Source organism: Aythya ferina (genome assembly GCF_964211825.1).
Source record: "Aythya ferina genome assembly, chromosome: 1".
In the NCBI taxonomy this organism is placed as follows: Eukaryota; Metazoa; Chordata; class Aves; order Anseriformes; family Anatidae; genus Aythya; species Aythya ferina.
Window position 1 is genome coordinate 92,066,499 of NC_140296.1, and position 26,992 is coordinate 92,093,490.

Below are 26,992 nucleotides of genomic sequence, written 5' to 3' on the forward strand. Positions count from 1 at the left end.
GCAGCAGCACAACACATTCTGAGCTGGCGTAGCAGAGGAAGTAAGGCGAGTACTTTGCATACCTCCGCTAGGACATATTTATGTTTTATGTGACTGGATGACATTAAACAGTGGTTCTCATCTCCTTCTGTAGCTGTGAAAGCTGGCAGGGCTCGTGCCTCACTAGACCTGCTGGAGTCAACACACCAGCGAGGATGTCTTTGTTGTTTGGCAGCCATGGCCGAAGAAATTACCAAACCAGATGGAGCTGTGCAGTGCCTCTTGGTATTTTCCCTGCCTGCTGCAAGACATGCTCTCCCATCCCGCTTCTCCTACATTTTTGACAGAGATGAAAAGTTTTCGAGGCGTTTCAATGACTCCATTCATAGTCTTCAATGTTTTAAAATCCTTTGTGCTCACCTTGCTTGACCTTTGTAGAGTGGAAGGCTTTTAATCTTTTTTATCTTCTAGGTCCTAAAATCAAGCACAACACCTTTTGGTTGAATAGTGTCCCGTTAGGACAGTTTTGCCAGTCTATCAATGTAAAGACATCAAGAAATGGGGATTGCACAGTGTCCCTTGGTAATGAGCTCCTTGATTGATTGCTGTCGCTATTAGATGTCTGCTAGCACAATGTTTTTTCTGAATTCAGTTTCCATCTGCTTGTCTTACACCTCCCTCGCCTGCTTTGTTAAAAAACATCTCCTCTTTATCCGGCTTCCTTGGTGAGGCACCTGGGCACTTGCATTTGATGGGCAGAGTAGAAATCCTGACCGAGCTCTTAATCAATGTCCACCTTCAACGGGCATTAGATGGGGACTTCTAAAATAAACTTTAATTTCTTCCAAATCCTTGGTGGTGGAGGATGTTCAGCATCTCTCAGGTGACCTGGGCACTTTAGATGATCCCTTCATGTAAATGGTGACAGGTGGGCATTCCTGTCCCTGCCAACCGAAGGGCTGTAGTGTTATATCAGCCACACTAGGCATTGCCTCTTGGCCAGGCAGAAGCCTGTTTGGAGGTAATTTGGGAATCCTGGGCATAGTGCAGAGGATTTGTTGGGGATATTTTAATGGAGTCATATGAGGGAAATGAAAGGAGGGAAAGAGGACAGTACATGCCTAGAAATTATTCATGTTATTTATTTGTTTGTGGTGTTGCCTTTTTTTTTTCTCTCTCTCTCTCTTTTTTTTTTTCTTTTTTTTTTCTTTCTTTCTTTTTTTTTTTTTTTAATTAAAGCAACCCCTGACAGCCTTTTATTTACAAAGAAACATCATGTACTTATCAACAGCGGGAACACAGAACTGTTTGTTGAGCCGTGGCATTTTTAGCTCCTGCTCCCCTGCGCAGCTGATGAGACATTGAGAAATAGTTGTTTAGTGGCCTTAGAGTTGTGTAAATCATTTTAGTCAACAAACTTGGCTGCTCTTTCGAGTTAATGTGCCCTTAAAATGTAACAACATTAGACTGTTTGTTTTTGCGACGTTAATCTAAGTACTTTTACTTATAAACAAGAAGCATCTACAGAAAGGAGTCTGCGAAGCAACGGCAAGGCCAGAGTGTGCAACAGTGTGCCCTGCAGAGTGCCAGCCCTTCCCAGGGAGATCGCCGTCCTGCTGAAGTCTGGGGAAGTGTTTCTACTTGCTTCAGCACTTAATTTTATAATTAAAAAATAGATGTTTTATTCATGTAAATCACAAATGGCTCCTGGAGTCCACAGAGAGAAAACAAGGATGCGGATCCCCGCAGCTCTCCCATCAGGTCAGAGCCTCCTTTCTCCCACCAGTGAGCTACCTATGCCATGGAAGCACGTCAGCAGCTTTCCTGCTGTACAGAGTCTATCTTGTATTTTGCAGCTTGAACCTCACTCTTTTTTTCCCTATTAAAGCCCTGCTGGGAGTATTCAGTCATGCAAAGTCGTTAAGGGCAGCGGCAAGGCTCCTTATTGACTTCAGTGGGGTTTGGATCAAGGCCATTTAATTAAGCCACAGAAAAACTGTTTTGCTGTCGTATCTTTTCCTGGTTTAACAATGTAACCCGGATAGGGTCGTATAACCTCCATCCTATGTGGCTAATAAAAATGGCAGCAAAAGTGACCAGCTGAATGGCCGGTGCCGGGATAGTTGCTGAAAGGTTGTTGCTGTTATTGGCCGAATTGTTTGTTGCCACTTCAACACATTTTTCCTTTTTTTTTTTTTTAATTTTTTTTTCTATAACTCTCCCTTTTACTTGTGTGCCATCTGACATCGTGGCGACACAGGCTGTGCTGACACACCTCTGAAAGAAGGGTCTTTGGATGAGCCGTACCCTGCTCCCCACCCGTCTTTTACCTCTGCTCTGTGCTCTGACAAGAACCACGAAGAGGCTGGTAGGGGACGGTGGAGGAGCTCCTGACCCTAATGCAAAAACTCATGCAGCCTCCTGCTTTGTAACTATCAGCCCCTTTGGGGCTGCCTCCTCTCCGGGAGGACGTCTCGGGACTTTGGCTCCCGGAGCAGAGCAGGGAAACAAAAGCAGAAACCACAGCGGGAAATATATTTCCCGTGAAGGAGAAGGTTGCCAAGCCCATCCCTACTGTCCCTCAGTGACTGTAAGGATGAGGATAAGGCAGTGACTTTCGTGTGAGGGAAAATAAAGGCCAGAAGCTTGGGAGGACATCTGAGGGATGCCCTCAGACAAACAGCAGGTAGGGGAAAGGGGCAGGCACTGCCTTAAATAATGCAGACTCCAGAGGAAGGAGAGAGAAAATTTGGAGAGGGGGTAACAGGGGCGACTGAGGGTGAAGATGATGAAGGCACGGACCGCTGGGGTGGATGTGGGGAGGAGGAGTGAGCAACCCTTGTGAAGGGAACGGCACGAGGTGGATTAGCAATGGGCTGGATGCAGAGGGATGACTCAGTAGCGATGCCTCCATGTGGAGAGTGGCGAGGGGGAGTCTCGAGGTGCTAGTGCAGGGAGGAAGAGGCCGGGCATAGGTGCAAGAAGGAAGGAGGAGAGAATGAATGCAATAAGACCTTCTGGTGGAAAAAAAAAATAAAAAAATAAAAAAATCTCCCTACCCAAAACTGTAAGCAAATGAATTCAGAGCTATTCGTGGCAATGACATCAATTCTTTGCTCCTGAAACAGTAATGGGAATAAGGGGAGAAAGTGGGAGGAAAAAGAGGAAATGAAGGAAATTAATTTTTTTTGGCAGCAAAAATCATCATGAGCCCTTAGGTATTTCTGGAAACGTTACTCCAAATTTCCCAGGCAGTGCAGGCCCTGGTTCAACGAGACGGTAAATCAGCTTTCGGGGCACTTAGCAGCCCTGCCACCAGATCAGACGAAGCAGCACACTGCTGTTCTCAGTCCCCCCCCCTGCTGCCTTGTGGCGATCCGTGGGTTTTGGAAACGGGCAGTACGCTTTTTGGAGTGCTGTGCAAGCAGCAAACAGCATCAAGGGCACCTTAGGGTAGAAGCATAGCTCCAAGGATGGCGTGGAGGACAGAGAAGGCACCTTCATTTGAAGAATTTCCTATCACGAAGCTGGGAGGTTTCACACTTCCACAAGCTGATGGCCATTAAAGACGAACGTCAAGGCAGGAAGAGAAAGCCCCCCTAAATTGCTCTGGGAGGTGAGCCAAGGTCTGTAAGAGCCATCGCTGGAGCTACATCAACGTGACAGCAGTGTAGGGTCGGGTGAGAGCAGCCCCGATGGCATCCAACCGGGAGGACACCAGGGGAGCTGGTGTGCAAGCAGCACTCCGAGTTACTCCTGCCTTCATCAGGGTCGGCCATCGACAGCCAGACACTGTTTCAAAGAGCTTCCCGACCCTGAGCGGTCCTATAAATACATGTATTTTTTAAAAAACAGTGAGGAGATGAATGGCCATGCTGAGGATGAAGTGCTCCTCGCACCTGACCATGCTGGCTTTGCCCCAGCTGGTGCTGGCTGCCACCGAGGGCTCCTCTCCTGCCTTCTCCACGTGCTCCCCTCGCCCTTTCCCCTGCTCCCTTCGCCTCACTCCTCTCCCCATGACGGAGCCATCCAAAATTCAGTTCCTGCCCTGGCATGGAGCAGGGAACAAGTGTCGAAATCCCGCTCCTTGCCTCTTTTCTGCGAAATGTCATTCTTGCTCGCTGCTCGCCTTATTCCTGGTATATCCCTGCTGGAGCCCTCACCCCTTTGCCCATTCCCAGCTGCATGAAGACATCCTTAAGGGCCATGGCAGAAGGCATCAGTGCCAGAACAGCCTCCCGAGGGCTGGGGAAGGCCCTGAAGGCTCCTCCTTGGTGCCAGCTCCTCCTGGAGCAGCTGGAGCTGGCTGGCACAGGGCTGGACACATCCCCTTTGTCCGCACCCACCACCACGGGCTGCGGCTGATCCACGCGTGTGCACCCCATAAACCTGCCCAGGGCTTCTGGGGAAACCCTTCAGCTGATGAAATGCTGTCCCTCACGTATTTTGTCTATTCCAGCTCAGGATTTAAACACTGAAACAGATACCTCAACAGATTTCAGCAGGATCTGTTATCCCGGGTCTCTCAGCTTCTTCACATCCCTAGTTGCTGTGTCCTCCAGAGCCAGGCCGTTTCTGAGGAGGACATGTCCTTCGGGACCACATTTTCTCCTTTTTTTGACGTCTTTCTTTTGGACTCAGCCTGTGACAGGCTTTTAGCATGATTCTTCCTCTGATAAGCTGTTTAACCTTTTTTTTCCTTTGGGTTTTGCCCATGACAAAAGCGATTTACAATTGAGAATCCTTTCCTTGCCTGTTTTTTTATCCCACTTTTCTGCCTCTTGTCGCCTTTATATTTCATTTCTGCTAGGCTGCCCTCCTTTATGTGCGCTTGCTGCTGCATTGGCCTCTCCAGTCAAGCTGACGTTCAGAAGTTTTGCTGGGAAAAAGCGATTATTTCCCCAACCAGGTTAGGTAGGCCAGGAAAAGCCACGCAGTAAGCAGAATTCGGACCAGCAGAAGAATACAGCTTATTTCAATCAGGGAGGACATTAAAATAAATCTTCCAAATCACCCCCTTCCACATAAAAGCTCAGCCTCCCTTAGGAGCCGTCGCTGACATAAATCAGGGGGCTCAGCTGCTGGTAGGGGCTCTGCAGAGCAGGCACCGTGTGCCTGCCGGTCCCTGTGAAGGAGCTCTTGCTGTCGGTGAAGGAGATTCCTCCCTCCCCTATCACTATTCCTCCAAGAAAATGCTAATCCGAGCATGTTTTTAGGAGTGTGCTGTCTTTGCGAAGCCTAACATTTGGGCAGACCTCGTCCTCTCAGGCAGGAGGTGACATTTGACTCACGAAACACTTCAGGCAACCCTGTCTTTGCCTTAATGGCTTGCCATAAAGCATGTTAACCACTTGCAGAGCTGCGTTTCTGTCACAGCTCCAGCTGGGATGAACACGGCCCCGTGTCACGCTAAAATAACGTTGTAACTGTCCCTAAAACCAGACCTCAGGGTAAAAAAAAAAAAGTGTGAAAACATCTAAAGAGCTGAGCAGGGGGCAGTCGGAGAGATGGGGCCTGCAGGAGCTCACCTGCTTGGATGGGGCCTCGCGAGGGTGCAAAGCAGAAGCCTCTCCTTCAGCTGGGCGGAGGTGTGTGCTCGCCAGCCCTTTGTAAGCGAGGGGACGCCCGCTGCATGCAGACTGTTGTGATTCGCAGAGCAAAAACACAGAGCTTAGTCATCAAAAACCGGGGTTAGTCATCACGAGCAATCGACTTTCCTCCGAAAAATCTAAGGGGGGAATAAAAGTTTGGTGAGGTTTACAGGGCATTAAAAAACAAAAACAAAAACACACCACAGCTACCACAATTGCCGGGGTTAATTCTCATCAGGTAGCCTTCCTTCCCCGCTTGATGCAGGGCCTTGCAGCTCCGTGCCGGTCGCCAAACGCTGTAGCTCTGGTGCCCATAAAAGGTTTCTGCTGTAACTGTCTCGTTATCGGGCCATCAATGTCCTGACACTTCCTAGTGATTAATCCTGCGTCGAAATGAAATCGAGTTTCCATATATTTGGCAGAATGACCCCAGGACTTCCTATTTGGGGAATACAAAGAATAAGGCATCTGCAGCCTGCAGGAAGCCAGAGTCCCTGATTTCCTGCAGAGGCAGAACAAGAACAAACAGGGAACACATATTTCACAGCGGCAGCCGAAAGCGCACGTAAGAGCCCAGGCGGCCCCCGTGATGAAAACAATTGGAAGGGGGAACATCCCTGGTCCCGAAATTATTTGTGGGCGTTTTGTTACCTACACAATATGCCATTAGAAAATGGATGTAGTTCGAGTTAATGCTTTTTCCAGGTGGCTGTTCAGCTTTCCCTCGGCATGTGTCTTACAGTTTGCATCAGCAAGATTGTGCTTGTAAAGCAAGAGGGTTTTACACTGCTACTTGCCACGCGAGGCTCTCCAGATCCCTTTGTGCTTAGGAAAACACGGTGACATTTTCTTTGACAGCTCTGTTTAAATGAGCCCGGCCGGATTCGGGCTGATGCAAACCCCAGCGAAAGGGGCAGGAGGAGGTGATAACGCAGCAAATGCTATCTGTTGCCTAATGCTGGCGTGGAGGGGAAGGCACAGGGCGAAGTGGAGGCACCATCCTGCCTTCTGGGGCCGTGCTGCACAGCCCCCCGGGGAGAGAGGCACTGCTGCCTCTACAGAGCCACTTGGCGGCTCTACACCCACAAAAGGAAACGCTTCGAAATGCTTCCAAATTGCTGGTTACGTCTTGCTCTAATGGGCATCATCGGCTTAAAATTAGACTTCTGTCTGAATAATACTTCTACCTGAATATACGCGCTTGTGTGCCTGCGTGTGCGTTTATAAATGTGTGCGCAGACAGAGAAAACCTTGTGCTGGCCACCCGCTATATCTCACACTTCTGCACCTGCAGGGAGCTGGGCTGCACCGTCCCCCTTTGCTTTCTTCTCTGCTCCGAGTTTTACAAGGCACCACGTGTCCCTGCGTCTGGCAGCAGGCTAGCCGAGTCTCTCCCAGTTGTTCTGGATTCGGAAAAGCGCGGACACATCGGTGCAGTGCTGCCGGGCCCTGTGGTTCTGTACGCCTTGCAACATCTGATTTTTGCGCCCTCAGCTTTTGCTCCCGGATGAATGCCATGGGATTCTTGTTTATATTAGCAAACAAAAGGGAAAGAAGAAAAAATAAACCACAACACAGCCCAGGAGTCTGGTCTACCTGGCAGAAAGGAGAGTGGGGACCCATGACACAGACCCGTGCCCCAGCTGTTAGCGCTGAGCTGGGACACGTCACCCCCCGAAAGCTGTGGTTCCATCCCTGCACTACGGATATTGTCGTAAATCACCCCAGCTCGATAAATCAGACTATAAAATGACTGCTGTTCCCTCTCGCTGCAGTCCACCCCCGTCCGTGCATTATCTCATCCTCCTTTTCTCTTACAATGACTGCGCTTCCCTGCTGACAGCTGCTGGTGGTTTTCCACTCTTCCAGGGGAAAGCCTTCAGGGAGAGGGCTCCACGATCTTCCCTGAGGGGAGCTCAGTGGAGACACCAGGGATGCCCTGCAGGATCTGTCCCCAGCACACGATGGGTGCTGGACAGGCCCCCAAGGTGCATGGGTGCCGTGTGTGGGAGCCATGGCTGCATGCCCCGTACTGTGCAGGATCTAACCCCAAACACGGCACCCTGTTTTCCACAGCCCTGGGATCATCCTTACCACAGCAACACTTCATTTTTGGTGCTAGCCCTCATAGAGGCACCTTGAAGACAGTGATTCTTCGAGGGAAAGGTTGCTGGCTTGCCACTATATCCAAACTCAGATTATCTCCTTCATTGAGTTTCTACTTTTATCTTCCTATTTCCTCTCAAAACCCACCGTTGTGAGTGAATCAGAGGCACGAGGCAGATCTGGAGATGAAGAAGCCATTCTGCTGCTGCCTCTCTTGGTCAAACACCATGCCTGCTGTGAGCACGCCAGCTGCTGGCATCCCCTCCCTGTCTGTCTTGCTGGCACCAGGCTCTCCTGCTGGGGCTCCCAGGCTCCATGCAACGAGAGGCAGCATCCACCTGTGGCCGGAGGGCAGTAAAGCATCTCAAGATGCTGCTTCCGTGTGAGCAACTGGAAGTGGCTGTAAAGCTGCCTGCTGCTTTGATGAAATCCAGGCGTCCGAGCTCCACTGCTTCACTTCTGGAAAGAGGTCACTCTGTGGGAGTTACTGTCATATGCTCACTGCGGATGGGAAACGCCGTTTTTGTGTGTGTGTGTGTTTTTTTTTCAGTATTTTTTTCATCTACTGATGTAACCATTAACAAAGAGTTTCATCAAAAATCACCTCTTGTGTTACAAAGGTGTGAGCGATCAGAGAATCCGCCTGATATGGCAGACATGATAAAGTTTTCCTGATGCAGCACATAAAGAGCCAAGCGAGTATTGTCTTTCTTTACACCTCTCTTATCCCAACATAACTCCATTATTTTGACAATTACAGGAGGGGTGTGGATCTCCCGGGAGTAATTTCACCTTGATGGCTCTTGAAATTGATGACAGGTGTGCGTTTCCAGCAGCTCAGCTGTGACTGTTCAGCAAAAATTGGTTCCACGCAGAGCTGATGAAACTGCACGTACAAGGGTCATCAGCAGGCAGCGAGCAGCCACTTCTTGTCTGCATAGTCTCAGAGACTGTTTAGAGCTGGAAACCCATAAATGAGTGATAAGATCCTTTGAGGAAAGAGATTGTTCAGCTCTCTCTCCTTGGCCAGTCTCAAGCCTGAGTGAGGACTGTGGTGGCAAGAGGTTTCTGCAGGGTATCTCTGGCCGGTCCCCTGCCTGGTGGTGGTGAGGAGATCAGCTCAGAGGAAGACCTGATCTTGTCACAAGAGATATTTTTACCTTCCTCCTCGTTCCTCTCGGCCTGTCCCTCTTGCTCAGGCTGCGTGGCATTATCTGTTGTATTGATCTTCTGCCCCCAGGGTCTGAAAAGGAGTTGGGATTTTCTGCTTACAGTTAGGAAGAGATGGCTCGCTTCAAAGCTTTTATCCTAGAAAAATGCACTTCAGGAGCAAAAGACATTGCTGGATCTCGTGTGCGGTTTCATCTAGTTTATACAATGCCTGATATGAATAAAAAACGTTTGAGTGCGGAAACTTCTGGTCTGCACTGTAGGTTTGGCTGATAGGGAGCCCTTCTGTGCTTCAAAGCTTTTAAGATGTCAAACATTTAGAGTTAATTAGGGTTAGGAGCTGTCTCGCTGTTTGAATTTCTGACAGCAGAGAGTTAAATAAAGCTTTGCTTACAAAGTCTCTCACTTAGAAATACACACAAAGCTGTTCAGTGCTAATTCCCAAGTTTGCTTTAAGGCTTGCGGGAAGGCATTTTCTCCCTTCTCAGTCTTTATGAAAGAGCCCCTCCAGGTCTTTGTTTGCCTTTCTTTCACAGCAGAGTTTGTCTAGGCTTGGTGGGGACTGTGCTAACTTTGCCATCAAGTCTGTAGGAAGACAAATAAAACACTTTCTAGGTGTGTGCCAGCTCCTCGGGGTGATGGCTAACAGAGGGGTGGAGATTAAAATTTACTAGCGGTACGGGTGTGATTTATGGGTGTGCAGCTGTCTTCTGGCAGAGCATTCGGAGAGAGTATTAAGAAAGATGCAACGCTTTCAAATTGAAAAAAAAAGGATCCAGGACTGCGATGTGAGTTAAAGGATGGTGTCTTTGCCAGGCTTATTCCTGAAATTTTCACTAGTGCCGTAAGAATTTTATGGAAAAGATCTACAGCCCTTCTTTATTATTAGGGAGAAGACACTACAACTCAAAAAGGAAAATGCCTCCTGGGGAGATGTGAGCAAGCTCACTCCTCTACGCCATCTAAGGGGTCAATCAGGATATCCTGGGCCTCTAAAAGAGTTACACTTTGTCCTCCCAAGGCCTGCCACTTGGGACTGCAGAAAGGCAGGTCTCATTCTCACTCTATGGGAGGAAACCACTCGGCCAGCCCCAGCTGGTGTCCCTCGCCCCACCAGCAGGCTATGGGACCGCAGCCCAACACCTTGCGGGAAGCCTCCTCCAGGTAGTCCCCAGCGGCTCCGGCAGCTCCTCCTCTCCCCCGTGACCACATGCCGGCACGTGGCCTTTTGCACAAGCGGCTGCTGCTCGCCCATGCCTGCAGAAGGAGCTGCCCCATCCCTGCACCCTGCTGTGATTGCCACAGCGCAGCATTTCCACCAGGCAGGCTGCTGGAGGCTGTGGCTGAGAGCTCAGACTCCTACAGCAGCCCCCAGACCTCAGCAAGCCACGGCCTCGGTCCCATGTAATGGCTTACGAACCGGTTGCGACTGCTGAGGAGGTGTGAGGGGATTTGCACGTCTCCTTTGAGACATCTTTACCCCAAGGCGCTGCCTTGGTTGGGCTGGAGACCCAGGCTGTGACCTGGCCTCTCCCACTGGCTGACCGGAGGCGTCTGTCCCCACCCCACCACATGAGAGGGCATTTTCCATCACGTTTTGATCAGGCATCCCAGAGGCACTGCGGGGAAAAAGAAGATGAGACGGGACGGGGGACCACATCAGCCGGTGAGTCACACAGGGGATATTTGAAGCGGTTCGGCCCCCCTCACTTACACATCCTGTCCGAGGGGCATGTTCCGCCCTGCACACAGTGCCTGTCCCATGGCGAGGCAGGAGAACAAACTACGGGCGCCCTGCTTTATCAGCCGCAGCCTTTTCAATCACGATGATCTAGCTAAATGAGGTTTGCCAAGAAGCAGCTGATTTCCGCCGAAAAAAAAAAAAAAAATAAAATAAATTACTGGAAGCCTGGCTCAGAAATGAGAAGTCACTCAGAGATGCGGCAGGGTGAATGCGTTGCCTGCAAATAAAGACTGTTTTCAGCTGGAATGTCCAGAACTAGTTCTTAAAATAATTAAATGGCATTTCAAGGCTAAAGCTGAGGATTTCACTAGGATGTAGAACATTCCTCCTCTGTTTGCCTTTTTATTTAAATAATCACTGAATGAGATACTAAGGTCTTACCTCGACTGGAAAAAAAAATGCAGTAAAATGTTTTATATCAGAGTAGCAAAGCAGGCAGCAGACACTAGTATGTGACATTGGAGTCTTATATTGATCTAACTTATGCCTCTTGGGAATAGCTCACATTTAAAATGAAATCTAAAAGGTCATATTTTATACTGGAATAGGGGCACTTAACACCGGGAAAAGATCATGGTGTAACTGCACTGCGTACCTGGCTGCTAATGCTATACCTACCTGCAGAACTTAGATGTGTAACTGTTAGTACTTCCCTATGCAGACAAGGACTTTGACATTGCATGAAGGAGTAAATCCAGATTAAAATTTTGCCACAACTGCAGGCTTGAGTCTTCTTCATATGCATAAGGGTTCGGACCCTCATCTAGGGTAAACAGATGCCACTCTATTGATTTCAGAAAAGCTAAACCAATTTACAGCAGATGAGAATCTGCTCCAGATTTCCCAGCTGCCCTATCAAAAGTCTTCTCAGATCATTGACTGAGGGAAAAAAAAAAAAGGTCTCGCCTGATTTCAAAGAACATAATAGACCTTTAATTTAATTGGCTTAATTTTATTGGCAGCTATTGTATGATGAAATGAAAACAGATGATCTGAATGAACAAGGAAAGGTTAGATGGGAGTAACCCATTAGCAAATATCAGGGCATCATCCTATTGTCCTCATTTAATAAAGGAACGGGTCAGTAAGTACAATCATAAACATTTTTACATTTTAGTGAAGATTTATTTGACATCATTACTAGCAGAGATGGATTCTTGGAAGAGCAGATGATAAAACAGTCTAGCAGACGAGAAGCTAGCTCCTTTATCTGGCATGAAATGGCACATCTTTACAGATTGTCCTGTTTAATTTCACCTTTTATAGCAGCTGAGCCATTACTTCAGATTGCTGTGGGATATTTGATATTTTTTAACATTCCTTTGATCATTTTTCTTTACCTGCAGCTTCTACTGTCTGTTCTGTGTGACCTCTGCATAGATGTAACTTGATGTAAATCATGCTTGAGAGAGAAAGACTAAGAAGGAATTGAGTTTCTTCTCGAGGGCTTGATCCTGTATAAAGCTATGGGTCCAAAGTTTATAATCATTTAACATCCAACTGCATCAGTGCTCAGGACAACACAGGATACAGCTCAGGACCTCCATGGGCATGTAATTGAACCATATTGTTGTGGTCACCATCCTGCTTTACTCACAGGTCTCCCACCTTTCTCCCAGCCCTCAGCATTGCCTCTGGGTACTGCTGAGCTCTGCCAGTTGTTCTTGCCAGCTCCTGAATCAACAGGACCAGGCTGAACGTGATGTGGGGCAGGTGGTGTCCGTGAGGAACTCCTGGAAGGGCTGTCAAGGTGAGCAGTGGACATGGGACACCATGGAGCGAGCAACAAAGCAGTGTACATGCGGTCCTCCAGGTCTGAAAGTGATGCATTGCTTTGGAAACCTGACCACCACATGTGAGGGCTTTTTTCAAGAAGCAGCTTCTCCCAGTGCCTTCTCATCGTGACATGTACTAAATGGTCCTACCTCACACGCTGCAAAACCAGGCTTTCAGCTGTCTGTGGCTCGCTGGAAGTCTGTCCAAACAGGATTTAAGAGCATCACTGAAATCTCATCCAAGGACAAGAGTACCCTGAGGGAGAGAACAAATATCACATGCTGTGGAAGAAAGGAAATTCAGATCAGATGCAGGGAACAAAAGTGATTCCCCACTTAATTCTTTGCCTGCATAACTCGCCAGTGGTGGATGCCATTTGTGCGGGAACAGAGGAAGTTTAAACAAAAGGCTGCCCAGACCTACCTTGAAAAAAAACCTTTTGTGGATCTCTACCGGCAAATAAATACTTTTAAAATTAGGCTAATGCACTAAAGTTGTTGAGTTTTCTTTACTTTACTTTAGCGGGACTTGGTGAGAGCTACGTAATGCACGGATGCAGCTGCTTTTTGTGTTCGTGCCTGCTGGGGGTAGGTCAGGCCGGGCAAAGACAAAAATGGCCGCCCCAACCTGGAGCTCGTGGCTGGGGCAAACCAGTGCCACACCACCTCAGCACCGGGTGCCACCGAGCCCCAGAGGGGCTCCCCAAGGAGGACTGACCATTAAGGGCCACCCTCGTGTCAGGGGGGTCCTCTTTCCTGTCACAGCACCCCTGTGGGTCTGCCATGGGGTAGTGTGGAGGCTGTTGGGGTTTCTGCTCTGAGTCCTTCTCCCCGCTCTCCCCAGCTCCACTGAATTGCTCAAAGCTGGCAAAAGGCACGGTCCCCAGCTGAGCCTGAGGGCCAAAAAGACACATCTGCTAGTGATAACACAGAGTATTAGCGACAGGGCAGCCCAGTGACACCGCCTGAGCTGGGCTTGACCACCAGAAAGCTGCTGAGGCAGCAGCGGCTTGTTTTCCTCCTGCTCCTGCCCTTTCTCCCAGTGTGCTCCCCTTGGGCTCCAATGAAAAACAGCTGAATAAATGAAGATTATCCCGGGAACCCTTTCCTTGGTGAAATTTCTCATTTTTGACCCTCTGGCAGGTTTGCATGAGGGCAGTGCAGGATCAGGCCTGCTTGCTGAAGAGGGTGTCCTGGGCGCAGGGTGGGCTCCACAGAGGAGGGCTGGTCCCCACACTGCACCGTGGGACGGAGGAAAAGCAGCTTGTATCTTAACATGTTTGGCCTGGCAGGCATTTCAAAGGCTTCTCCTCTGAATCAGGGCTGCAGGCACTGCCTACATTTCCTCTTTGCAGAAATTGGCAGGTTGAGCTATGCTAAATTCCCTAATCCTGTTTATCTGCTGCCTCCTTCCCAAGAGGCACAAGGCTCCAGTGGCCTCTTTGAGCTTTCCTCTATGCAGTTACCAGAGTTATATTTGCCTGCTTGAAGGCCAAACACAGTCAGGGCAAGGTAATGGCTATCTGGGGCCCTCGGCACTCCAGATTTTGGGATATCAGTGGGCAGTAATGAAGGCAAAAATGATGGCACTGTGCTCTTTTTTTTTTTTTTTCTTTCCTGGAAAAATAAATTCCACAGCAAATTACTCGTGTCCAGGGCAGATGTTAGGCATGTAAAAATAACCCATTGCCCAGGCCTACGAGCAGCAAAATGATGACTTAAGGGAGGAGCTGGTCATGCTGTCCTTGCCTTTCCCCTACTGCCCTGCTGGTGCCATGCTGTCCTGATGGGACAGCAGGAGGGCTGGCTGGGCTGGGCTGAGGATGCAGGCAGTGGAGCCTAGGGAACCTCTTTTTTGGGCTATAACCTTGGTCTCGGTACTGTTTGGTGTGGGGATGCAGCTCTGTGCTGTCCCAGCCGCTGAACTTTGTATCCCCAAGGGGAAGGAGAAAATAAATTACGTCTGTCCTTAACCTTTGCACAGGGAAGTTCACTTCTGTGCTTGCCAGGGGAGAGTGCTGAGCTGGTCCTCAGGGTTTCTGCTCAAGGCCAGGCACCCTCCGGGGCAAAAGGGGGCACTGGTGGGTGATGGGGTCTGGGTGGGCTGGTGGGAGTGGGCCAGGTCACACAAACACCAAGTCAGGTACTGTGGAGGAAGAGCTTGGGCAAGGACAGCGTGGAGGATGAGGAGCCAGGAAAGATCTCCCCTGTGGGGCACTACACAAGCCCAGTGCCACGAGGAGTGATGCCCACCTCCAGGATCACCAACCCTGCTTGCAGCAGGTGGCTGTTGGCCAAGGCACGTGGAAGCTCCTGGGGCACTGGTGTCTCACCCCTCTTCCCTCCTGGCCTACAGGCACTCTGTGCACGCATCCCTTACTCCATGAGCTCCTCAGCCAGGGTCCAAGTGAGGGAGCACAGGTGCCAAAAACTTAGCAAAGTTTGCATGTGGGTATTGACTGGGCAGGGATCCCGGCTGGGTGTGATTCACCTTCCTTCCCCCTCAAGGGAGGTGCATTTGGGAACCTATCACCAGACTGGTAGCAGCTCTGCAAAACACTGACTGTCTTCTTGTGGGGCTAAATGAGGAGGCTACCTCAAGCACGTTTCTAAAATCAGCCTCTTTCTCTTATTTACGACATTATTTTGCGTAATGAGCGTTGCTCGTGAGCCTGTTCTCTGGGATGGCATACTGAAGGACCATATGTCACGGTTTGGACTGCCAGCACATCAACATTGCAATCATTTGCAGACTGTTTTATATTTCTTTGAGTTGGGAATCTGTGTAATTAGCTCCCCAGAACAGCCGGGGAGAGGAAATGCAGTCTGTTATTTAGGCAGAATTAACATCCTTGTTCTCCGTATTGTGATCCTTAGTTTCCTAGCGCTGCTGCCAGAGCGGTGAAGAGATCAGCGTTGAGATACTCGTTCCTTGATCCTGCCTTCCTTGCAAAACGATTTCTGCTGCTATGCTAGGCTCTCCTGAGGTTCCTCGGGCTGGTACAAGGAGTGCTGGTGCTGTAACTAATAAATGCACACTGCAAGTTGCACTGAAAGATTTGTAGCCACCAGCAGAGCTTTGAGCAAAAGGAAAAACCCCAAAACACTTACGCTCACCACAAGCACATCGTTTTGCTGCTGTTTACCACATTTTTCTGCAGCCTCCCAGCAGGGTCCTGCTAGAATATCCTACCCTTTGTGCTTCAGACCTGATAAATAAATCTTTACTAACCTGCTGTGGCAGAAGCCATCTTTGAGTATGACAGTGGGGAAAAGTTACATGGTTTTAGTAGGTTAACAAGCCTGCTTGGGCTTCTTCCCTGTCAGCATTTGGCCTGCTGCCAGGCATGTGATTGTCATGTTACGCTTTCCATTCCTATTCTGCTGCTTTGTGCAGGCTGATTGTTAGCTCTGCTTATAAACAGCCAGCAAGCAGGAGGAGAGCACTCTTGTGAAATAGCTCCCACTCTGCCCTGGGTGGAAAGGGGAGGCAGGTGTGTGCAGATCCGCTGGGAGGGCAGATGGTTAGGGCTCGGGGCAGGGCCTCAGCACAAGCACTGACCCAAACTGAGGGCATCATTCGATGTGCATGCATACAAAAGGAGACTTTGTTTTGTGTCATTAAGAAGAGACTGTCTCCCAAAGACATTACTAGCAAGAAAGCGTGTCCAGTGCTCAATTGGCCTTGATGTCTAAGACATAAGTTTGGCCAGAGCTTTTCCTGGTGCTGGGACACCTCCCTCTGTCTCTGTCTTCTTCACCCCTGCACTGGCTTGAGCACCTTTGATATTCTGCTCAGTAAATTCAATCAAAATTGGCCAGAAGGTTCAAAAGCTATTAAAGTCAGGGAGGAAGGGGATCAGAAGGGGTGTTCTGTTTCCATAAGAAAACAGGCAAGAAGGTGTATGAGTTACAGAGAAGGAATGGAAATGATGAATTGCAATATTAGCATGTTATAGCTTATCCTCCCTTCAATTTTCAGACAGCCTGTCTGGGTTTCGGTAGCTGGCCTGCAGTTGACCCTCCGACATTTAGCGTTTTGCTATATTGACAATGCTTCTGCAGATTTAATATCATTTTGGCCCTGCTCCTGCTGACACTGTGGCAGCAGCACTGGGCCCTGCGTGTCGGCAGGCCTCACCTCTCCTTTTGCCTGTCTTTCTGCTGCGTTTTGCCTCACCGACCTCAGTGCTGGGTGGATTGCTTTGCATGCATCCAGCTCCCTTTCTCTGCCTTATGCTGCCTGCTGTGCATGGTTCACAATCCTGAGGTGTTTCACACAGCCTTTGAGATACTCTTCTGTCCTCGCTGGTTGCCCGATTCAGTCCAGAAGTGGTTTGGGGAGCTTGAAGCAGTCATTTCTACTGCTCCTACCATTCCCTCCATCAGCCACTATCCTGGTTTCAGTTCATCTCTTTTCCATTTTGCTGCCACTTGACCACAAAAAAGTCATGGGTGGCTATAAAACCAGCTAGCAATTTGACTCCTACCAAGGCCCAGGAAAGAATTTGACCCCAGGTTAGTCAGGAAGGTGACTGATCAGTGTAACAGAAACAGGAATTGTTTGCCCTGACCCAGAAGACAGCATTGCGTTTGGAGGCTGGGTGGGAGGCAGGAAGGCCTTGTGATGTGTTAGTTTGCTCCATCAGAACCTGCTTGGATGGTGGCAAGGCTTTGATAAGATTTTGTGAACTGGGATGCCATCAATACCTACTTGTAGGTCCTCATGACTCTAAAGGGTTCTGTTAAGATATTTGTGAAGTTGCTGTAATTCTGTGACTATACGTAAGAAATAAATTGATATTTTACCAAGGATATAAGATGAGCTCCAGCATGCTGCAGAATATGTGCAAATTAATATAGAAAATAGATATTTGGAGTCCTAGAAGGGTATGCTTGTTTCTGGGCTTTCCCCTGGATGATGCACTTTGCAGCCTGTTGGTAGCAAAGGAGGCAGTGAGCACAGACTAGATAACAACTCATTAATGCATTTGTTTTGTAGAGAAGACCCTTTTGACTTAGCAGCCAAAGTGTTCTCTCTTCCTTTGACTTCTGCTGGGGGTAAGCCTGTGACATTCTGCAATCATTTTTATCTGTCTGTCAGACACTGAGCCTAGAAAGCATTACTGGAGTGCATTAATTAGGCTTTATCTAATCTCCTGCTAATGGTCAACAAACAAACAGGGCTTTCTCTTTACGGGTGTTCCTTGAGTTTATAGGCTCCACAGCACGGCTTCTCCCCCTGGGCAGAAAGGTGTTCCCCGGTGATTTCGTGGTTCATGTTTTGGGAGAAATCCATCCCCTCCTGATCGTGTATTTGTGTCAACTGTAACATCTCTCTAAGCCTGTTTTCTCAGGAAATGGGGGTGCCAGAAGAGGTCTGTTCAGACAGCACAACATCCTCCAAGCACCCACAGCACCTGACACCTGAAGTAAAGTGCTTGTTTCGTAAGATCTCGTCTTGTTCTGGATTTTTAGATTTCCCTCCTTTCTGCATCCACTTGCCCAACGCGGTGCCTCTTTGAGGAGGGTTTGGATTTCCATTCCCACCATACCCAGGCTGGAAAATGCTACTAAACCCACATCTTCCACGGTGTTGTTTAAACAGAGTTGTGGGTCTCTAGGACTGGTCAAGACTGGAATTAGTTTGCTATGTTGCAGGCAATGTCGGCCAGATGGACATTTTGAAGTGGAATTGAATGAAAGACAAGAAATGACGTAGTGACAAAACATACAGATAGGGTATGTACAGTGGCTGCCATGCGTGTTTTCAGTGGTTATTGAGCCGCTATGAAAATCATTTTCATTAAAATGAAACCCACCAGGACATTATGTTCTCACAAAAAGATTCTTACTTTTAATTTCTGAGGCGATCTCACCTGTTGGTCCTACCTGAACACGAATATCCCATTCCAGCCCGATTGTAGGTCAAAGGCAGGGTGTTGAAGGATCTGATGAACCCACGCCTACTCATCACTTCTGAGTTTCAGTGAAACCAAGGCACCTAGACTTCTCCTTGGTCTAGAGCTAGAAGTTAGCAGCCCTGGTTCAGGAATAGGGACAGGGAGGAAATAAAAGGAAATAAAATGTGCAATAGAAGGGTGCTGAGAGAGCTGTGGGATACTGAAACCTCCAGGCTCAGCAGGAGGCACACCGCCTCCTTTCAAGGTGTTTTCGCCCTTGAAATCTTCCATGAGAAGAAATGCAGAGGGAAAATCCTTTTCAAATATACATGACAAGATGCCAGCAAGTGGCAGCAGCTCTCTGTGTGACAAAGAGGCCGTCCACATCTCACATCAGCTGCTTGCTCAGCTGTTGGCCTGAAAACCGAGCAACAAAACACATCCAAACCTTCTGGCACTGCTGGAATAACAGCCCAGCACTGACCTGAGGAGCGGCAAGAGGTGAGCTGGAAGCTGCTGGAGGACTTCTGCTCTGATCCCCTTGTGGAGAGGACCAAGAGGACTGAGCAGAGGAAGGGAGAAATGTGGGGTTTAGGAAACATGGAATTGCTTTCTTTTTGCACCAGGAGCCTCCATTGCTATTCTGGTTTCTCTGTGTCTTCAATCATCAAATGAAGCTTTTGTCTTTTGATAGGGCAAGGAGGAAAGTAATGTACAATAGCTGTTCTGACAGCCCGGCACACCCCACTTCAGTGGTTTAAAGCTTTCTTTGTACTGGATTTGTTCTTCTAGTGCTAATGACCAGGTTGCCATAAATAGGCACTAAATAGGTCTGGACACAGCAAAGGGAAGCGTAGGTCAACGTTAGCTCTTATGTTGTCCTTCAGATCTCGGTATCAAAGACGTTCACAAAGGAAGGGAAGGCGCGTTTTCAAATTCAGCCCCTTTTAGATATTGAGGGGGAAACTGAGGCATGAAAAAGTGGCGTGACTGCGAGTCACACAGCACGCTTCTTGTCAGAGCAGGACGGGGATGAGGAGAGAGGTGGGCTCCAAACAGCAAGGCATCACCCTATGGGGCAAAATTAAGCCCCCGTTGACACCGTAGGTTACTGGATGGGTGAGGGACACGAAGTCACCTCGTGGAGGTTGGCGCCTGCTCTCCCAGAGGGTAGGGGAGAGCAGGAGAAGTTGTCCTGCAAGGGATTTCAGCTGGGATTCTCCACCCTCAGGGGGTCGAGCTCAGTTCACACGGGTCTGGTGTTTGTGAAACACCGTGCGCCGGCTGCCCAGCCCCGGAGCACCCTGTTCCTCCCCTCTTTCTAAGAAATGAGCCCTCCCTCTGTGTGCTCCCAGCTCAGCGCCTCCCTGCTGGGAATGCCACTGCTGCCGGGGACCTGGGTGACATCTGCCCCGCGTGGCGAGCAGCTGAGCCTGATCAAAGTTCTCCGGAGCAAGGCAGACGCGGTGCCACGTCCAAAAAAGCCTGCTTTCCAACTAGGGCAGGCTGGTGTGGAGCCCAGGGTGCGACCTTTCCTGCATGGCGTGCTCCCATGCAATGTGACCCGCTGTCAGCGTTGCGACAGGGCCTGCTGCCCTTTGGGCTGTGATGTTGCATTCCTCCCCCGGACCAAGAGACCGCTGGTAAACCACACAGGGTGCCAACCAAAGCGGGCTGTTCTTCGTGTCACGTTGCTTCAGATGCAAGTATTTGACCTTAACTCACTTTTCTTTTTTGTCCGGAGCAGGGACACTTCTGGGACGCAGGCTGTGTACCCCGTGTAAATCAGTTCACCACACAGCTCCGTTCTTTAGCACGTCAGCTCAAGGGGGAGACAATCCGGTGCGGGGCACTGGCATTAAGATAAAATCACTTCTTTTCCAGTGTCTCGCTTAAGCCTAATCCTAATTATCCTGGCTTGAGCCTGTGCTAGCCTGTAGAGAGGGGGAGACGTCAAGAGGTGGAAAATCAGCTCTGAATCTGTTTATGCTGCAAGAAGCAGGTCCCTGGCCTGTCATCCTCAGCAGAGTTCTTGACAGTGGCACAAAACAGCAACGTTTCTTCCTCCTAATTGCCCTGCCTGCATTTTGGACTGTAACAAAAACAGGTCTGCTTTGGTGTTTGGGTAGAAATGACACTGTCTGTGCTAGAAATTTAACGGCAGGAATAGCCAGAAAACAGAGAGAGCAAGTCAACGCTTACTTCGAAGCTGCCTTCCAGAGAATTGAAACCAAGAATTTAGGATTTGTGATTGCTTAAGTTGAATATAAGTTCAATACAAAAAAAAAAAAGGGGGGGGGGGGGGAGGGGTAGGGGCCAGCTGAATAAAATAGCATAAAATAGCATGGCTTTTGGAATCTAGATGGCCAAACAAAAGGATTCAGTGTTATCATTCTGGTCTAAAAGCAATCAATGAATGCAATGCTCATTTTACTTAGGTGGCCAATTTCTACTATTTACGTGTCTTACTTTCCAAAGTCAGCACAGCTCTCGGGAAAGGAACTGTGCTTCTTGTTTTTGCTTCACATCGTTATCTAAATTGTATCTGCAGCTTTTTAGCTATTGGTGATGGTGATGGGTCTGTAAGAAGCCCGGCTCGACTCTGGGATTGCAGGCAGGTTTTGCAATGGTAGCACTTTGGAAAAACCTTCCTTTTGACCTCCAGATGCAATTATCTGTGGTATCAATGAGAGATGCACTCGGAACAAGCATCCTTTCCGAGAACAGCTGCAATGAACAAGCAGAAATTTCCGAGGCAGCACGAGCTTGTAAACCCTTCCACAAGACTGTTGAATGACAGCAGGTTGAAAGTATGTAATGAGAAGCACGGGTTCACTGACTAAGCATCCCTACAGGGACCGGGGCTTAATCCTTCCCCAGGCTGTGCCCTCTCACCCCGCTCAGGAGCAGGAGGGATGGCATGCCCTGCAGGAACGACATAATTAAGAGTAAGGTTGATGTGCTGCGAAACGTGAGCGATGTGGAGCTTGCCTTCTCGCTGACCTGCCGAGAGCAGGCCAGTCCATCAGCCAGGCGGCTGTGCAGGATCCTTGATTCGTCCCCAACCCCTTTTTCCTCTCGTCTGGGAGGCCAGCGAGGGCTGCCACGCAGCACAGAGGCAGGCGGAGCCCACCTGGCCAAGTGCTCCCCTGTTCGTGTGCATGCTGCGATGACCCTGCGCGTTCAGCAGGCGCTTGCTTTCAGCCTGGTCCCATCTGCGCTGCTTTTATTATTATTATTTTTTTTTTCCTCCCTCTGCTCGGCTCAGCCTGCTTCGGGAGAAGTGGCACGTAGGCACAGACGTCCTTGCGCACACTACACTTGTATAAACTCCGTCAGGAAGTCATCTGGCCAAACTTTCCAGGCGCTGCTTTTAACCCTTCCCTGGGCGGGCTCCGACTGGCAGCCGGGGGATTTCCAGGGAGCACGGGGCCACGTGTCTTCATCCTCTTGCTCTGTTTATTGATTCCCACTGCCGTCCTTCCTACAAGCCCTGAGCACGTGGCAGACTGTTCACATAGGGTAGAGGCTGCTATTCCTCCCCGTGATGTGTGGACGAGCAGATTTCCTAAGGTTACATGCAAGATTACGGTCATCCCGTTCTGTTGGTGCCTATTAACTGACCATTGCCAGATTTCAGTGGCTCTGACAAGCTTTTGGAGCCTCCAGGAACTGCGGGAAATTTTATCCCGTGCAGGTGGATGTGGGATGGGGATGTCTGAGCTTGCTTTGGTGGGTATGCGTCCATCTTTTTCTGGTGTTACAAAACTGTAAAATATTCTGTGATGGTAAAATAGATTCAGTGTGAAGCTCTTGATTATTCTCCCGGCTTCAAGGGAGCAATTCAGAAAAATTAACTTCGTTAAAGTCAATTCAGGTAGCCTGATGTTAACTTTGCCTTTTTTTTTTTTTTTAAATCAGATTTCCAGGCTTCTGCATGAGACAGAGGGGCGTGCACTCAGCCTTGCTGGGACAGCTGCAGTATAGAAGGGAGTCAATTCCCAGAAATTCCCGAAAATCTAGCAATGACTTTTAGGGCAGACTCATCCTCTGCAGAGCTGCTTCCCTCCTCGAACAGCTGCTCAGTGCACCACAGACAGCAAAGGAGCCCTCTGTTTCAGGCTCCTCCTGAAATTCATCAGATTCAGACCGCGGCGGCTCGCTGCTTGGAGTTGGAGGTATTAATAGTGCTGCTCCCTGCTCGGCTCCTCTCCTGCAGTCGGAGGAATCAATCAAGCTCTCACAACCCCTCAAGGAGGTGGGGAAGCTCTGCAAGCTGAGTAACATCCATCCAGGCTTTTGACCATGCACGGTGTTCCCTGTTTTCTCCTCATTTTTTGTCTTCAGATCTTTAGTTGACCCGTGTTATTGCTCTGTCTCCTCAGCTGGAGATTCGCTAAGTGTAATTTTTGCCCCAAAATCTAGACTCGGTTCCCTCACCCTGGCAACTCATTGTACCCTGAGTCTTTGCGTGGTGAAGGAGAGAGGGAGGGGTGTTCAGAGGTGTCCTCACAGAAGGTGTTCTCCGTGCATTTGTGTATCTCTTCTGAGACAGGCGAAGCAAATCAGGCCCTGCAGTGACCTGGGTGGTGGTCTCGGCTCATTCCTGGGACTGATTTGCTTTGCCTGTCTCAGGTCAGTGCAGGGATAAATCCCTCTAGCCGAGCTTCAGATGTAAGCCTAAAGCAGGAAGAAACGGGCTCATTTCTGTCTGCAATCATACATAAACTCGTTCTTGCACTGCAGACCTTGGGGCAGGCTTCCAGAAAAGGCTTCCAGCGTGGCCAGCTTTGTGTGCAGAAGGTAACCTTACGGGCAGCCAGGAGAGAAGGTATCCTCATGGGTACGTTTCCCCTTCTGAGACAGAGCCTTTAGGACTGAACGTCCGCTATTTAGGAGGCGAAGGGATGAACAGTGCTGAGTCCTGACCTTGCTGTAACCTGTGGGGAAGCAACAAAGATTCCCTTTAACCATGTAGGGCGTAAACAGCAAGGAACACGCACGCAACAAAATTGGAAAGGAATCTGATAGATAGCCCCAAAGATAAATGCCACTTTAGGCAATGTTACTTCAAGCTGTTGACCGAAGCACCATTCACGGAGGAACTGTGAGATCTGAGCGCCTCTCTGCTTCTGGGTAGGATAAGGTGTCATGTCAAATGTGTTTTGTGTTCTTGTTTTATCTCCCTCTCTCCACCCTCCGCCGCTGAGAACGTGCACGCTGAAAGCATTAAAAGCAGACCGCAGTGAGTTTGCTTCACCAGCACATCTCCACATCAAAGGCATTGCTGGAGCCTATTGATTCTGGCAGAAACTGGCAATGTCGTTAGTGAGAAATCATGCACTCTTCTGTTGATTTCGGGCAAGGAAAAAAAAAAAAAAAAAAAAAAAAAGAAAAAAGCTCGGCCACGTGCAAATATTCATGCTGCAAAGAGGCTGATAAATTGCAAAACGTCTCAGTTGTCTCCCTCAGTGCCAGTAAATAGACAAGGGTGCTTTTATTGACAAACGGCAGAGCTTTAGCTTAGGTGGTGTTACGAAAAACTGCCCTATTTAACTTCTGAGTTTTGTTTTCGCTGTTTGTGAATAACATGTGACAGCTCTTATCTGACCTATTGTTTACTTCCTATTTCTGAAGCGAATGCACCCCATGCCAGTGAACTGTGCTGACACACAGCATGCATTCACTCAAAAATTGGGGAGTTTATCGATGATGCTGGGGCAGAACCCCAGGTCGGGTCAGTGGCACCCTCTGGGAGCAGTCCCGGCAGATTCACCTCCAGTGCTGACGTACCTTACTTGAAGTCTCCTTGGAAAATCGACTTCTGATCAAAAGATCCACCAACCACTTTGAACAAAAGCACATTTCCCTTTTAATTTTGCCCCATAAGTATGAAACCATTGCATTTGTATACTGCCTCACCACAGGGAGCAAGAGTTTCTGCTGAAATATAGCTCTGCGATATAAGACCTGCATTAACCTTGTGACTCAGAGCAAAACCTGGGGAAGGCATACATGTAGATCAAACCTCACACTAGGAGGAACTGTTTCACACTCCTCTGCTTTTGGTATTTGTAGGCCTCTTTGACTCTTCCTTGTTGGCATCCTGCAAACGAAGGGCTTCCAAAATATCACAGTTAAGGTGTTTTCAAACGGTGTCTGCATGCAAGGAGGGGATGTGATTAATGCATGTCTGTTCCACAGGCTTGCTTTGTTCAGCTGGGGTATGAAGAAGGGTGCTGCTCACCAAGACAGCTGCAATCTCCCTGAGCACAAGCCTAGCCACCACCGGTTTGCTGCAATAGTTTGTGGGCTTTCCTCAGGGATGTGTGTGTGCCTTTACTGCGTTGACCCAAAGCAGCCCAGGTTGGTAAAACACTCCCATTGCACAAATGGCTAATATTACAGCTAATATAGTGGCTGGCATTCACCTTCCTCAAGTGCGGGCTCTGCTGGTGGCACTGCTCTTGCTGCTGGCTGCTGAGCCTAAGGGCAGTGCTCTCCTCCTGCCTACCAAGGCACCAGTGCTCCTTCTCACTGCCTTGCTGCCGAGCACTGGTCTTGACCTGCAGGACACGGTGACGACCCAGCATCGCCTTCTCCAGGGGATGAGTATCTGCCCGGGTGTCTAATTATAGAGGGATGGAAAAATGGCCACGAAAGGTTGAGGATAAGTTTTCCGATACGTAGCACAAGAGTAATCAATACTTGCATCAATACTTAATTAATCTATGTGAAGTGGAACAGCTTCAGCAGGAGGGAATGAGATCGTCTCTTCCAACCCCAGCGTGCTCTGCTGTGCCATGTGGGATGAGGAATGTGGGTTTAAACCCTTTTACTCGGACGTTTCAATTCTTGAACCCTTGGATACGAGGATGCTGCTGCCAGGAAGGCTTTGAGAGGACCGACCAACCTTATGGTTATGAGAAGTAACTTAGGAGAAGTAAGTTTATGAGAGGCAACACCTTAGTGTTACACCTCTGGAAACCTAACCCAAAGTCCTTAACCCCTCAGTAGAAATCCACCGGGATCAGCGTGAGTCTTCTTTGACCTCAGGGAGCTTTTGGGCTGGCCTCTGGTGACGGCATTTACCTCACGGCCTCTAAGTCAGGCCCCCATACTCCCTGCTGTCCCACCAGCTGTTCAGCCAAGGTATTTGCAATGTTCCCTGTGAGATATTCATTTTCGGGCACCTCCCCACAGGGACATCAGTGGTATGACTCAGTGACATGGAAAGCTTGCTGGGAAGTGGGGGAGAGTTGTCCGCCACACACAAGCTGTGACTTCAGTGGTGGGCAAGGAAAAAACAACTCCTCCTCTGTTGCAAGAGAGGTGAAGGTTTCAGCTCTTGGTTCCCCTAACAGTGACTAAGCTGTTCCCTCTGCCCAGCCCCGAGCTACCAGTGAATGGAGACACCGAGCTGCCCTGTGTATTCCTGTAAACCAGCCGGCTTTCGGTAATCCCACTTGGAGGCTTCTCAGAAGGCGTCTGTCAGTGTGGTGCTTTCATGAGATACACGGAGCGCAGACTGAGTTGCATTTCAGCCACCCTTTCTTCTCTTATTAAGCACTTCCCACAGGCAATCCCTTCGCTTAGCTGATGGGAAGGTGAGCGTGTCTCGCTCTGAGCTTCTGCTTGTACCTACGTTTAAAGTTTGCGCCTTGCTCCTGACCTGTTGTATGGCTTAATACACCTTTGCCTGAAACGGGACACTGCCAATCCAGATTTTCACTTATGTAGGTAATTGATCTTTTTAGGGCACTCTCTTTTTTTTACATAAAATCTCTCTGGTGTTAAATTTTAAAGCACGCCATCTCCTCCTGCGTGCCTCAGTCAAAATGGCTGCCCCGAGTCACATGCGCGCCATGGGCCTTCCAGAAGGGCTCCAGGAACCCTTGCAACCCTGTTAAACATCTTTGATTTTAAAAATCAAAGAGCCTAAATCTTTGATTTTAAAAATCAAAGAGCCTAAATCGGCTCTGGTGGTCTGTGTGGCTTCGATGGGTGACCCAGATGGAAGAGATGCCTACCGCAGTGGCAACCCTTCGGAGATGATTTGTGTTCCTCAGCTCTTAATGGACCACGAGTGGTTCATGACTACCCTAGGTTCCTCTTCATCATGTTTCTCTAAACACGACAAAGGTTCAACAGATGGCTGAAATGCATTACAGGAAGGGGCTCAGACGTCGCCGTGATAAGCAAACATGAGACCCAGCTCGGAACACAACAGAGGCTTCAGTTTGTTCCTAAATTATTCATCTTCCCCCAGGAGTGGTTTTACATGGGCGGCCTCAGCAGGCTGCCGGGGGAACAGGAGGTGCTGGGGGGCTCTTGTGTGTTTGAGCCTTTCGCTAAGCAGGGGGTTAGAGAAGCCCCATGGAAGCGATGAGTTGGGATAGAGGATGTGGGGTGATCTGCAGGAGGAGGCACTGTGGGAGAAGTGAACTTACAGCCAAAAGAAAAAGGGCAGCAGCATTCACAGCTCTTAGATAAATAAATACCCGTGCGTTGCATGTATGTGTTTGTGCTTGTGTTACATCCCTAATAGTATAATAGTCCTTGCAGAATAAGAACCCCCCAGCATCTCCTCTCCACCAAGGTAGTCAGAGAGCCTTCAGCCAACAGAGCAGGAGGCAGAAAAGCTGGGCTGGTTTGCTAGCATGGAGCTGTAAGAGAGGAAAAGGGTTGAGAAATGAAGAACTGCAATTACACTGGGGCGTTTTT

The 26,992-nt window shown here is 49.1% G+C and overlaps 1 long non-coding RNA gene across 1 annotated transcript; it reads left to right on the forward strand.

Annotated features, from left to right (window-relative positions):
• Positions 1-7,171: 7,171 nt before the first annotated feature.
• Positions 7,172-12,851, forward strand: LOC311420717. Its single transcript, XR_014684494.1, has 2 exons — positions 7,172-10,512; positions 11,937-12,851. It is a non-coding gene; the product is annotated as an uncharacterized lncRNA (long non-coding RNA).
• Positions 12,852-26,992: the final 14,141 nt, after the last annotated feature.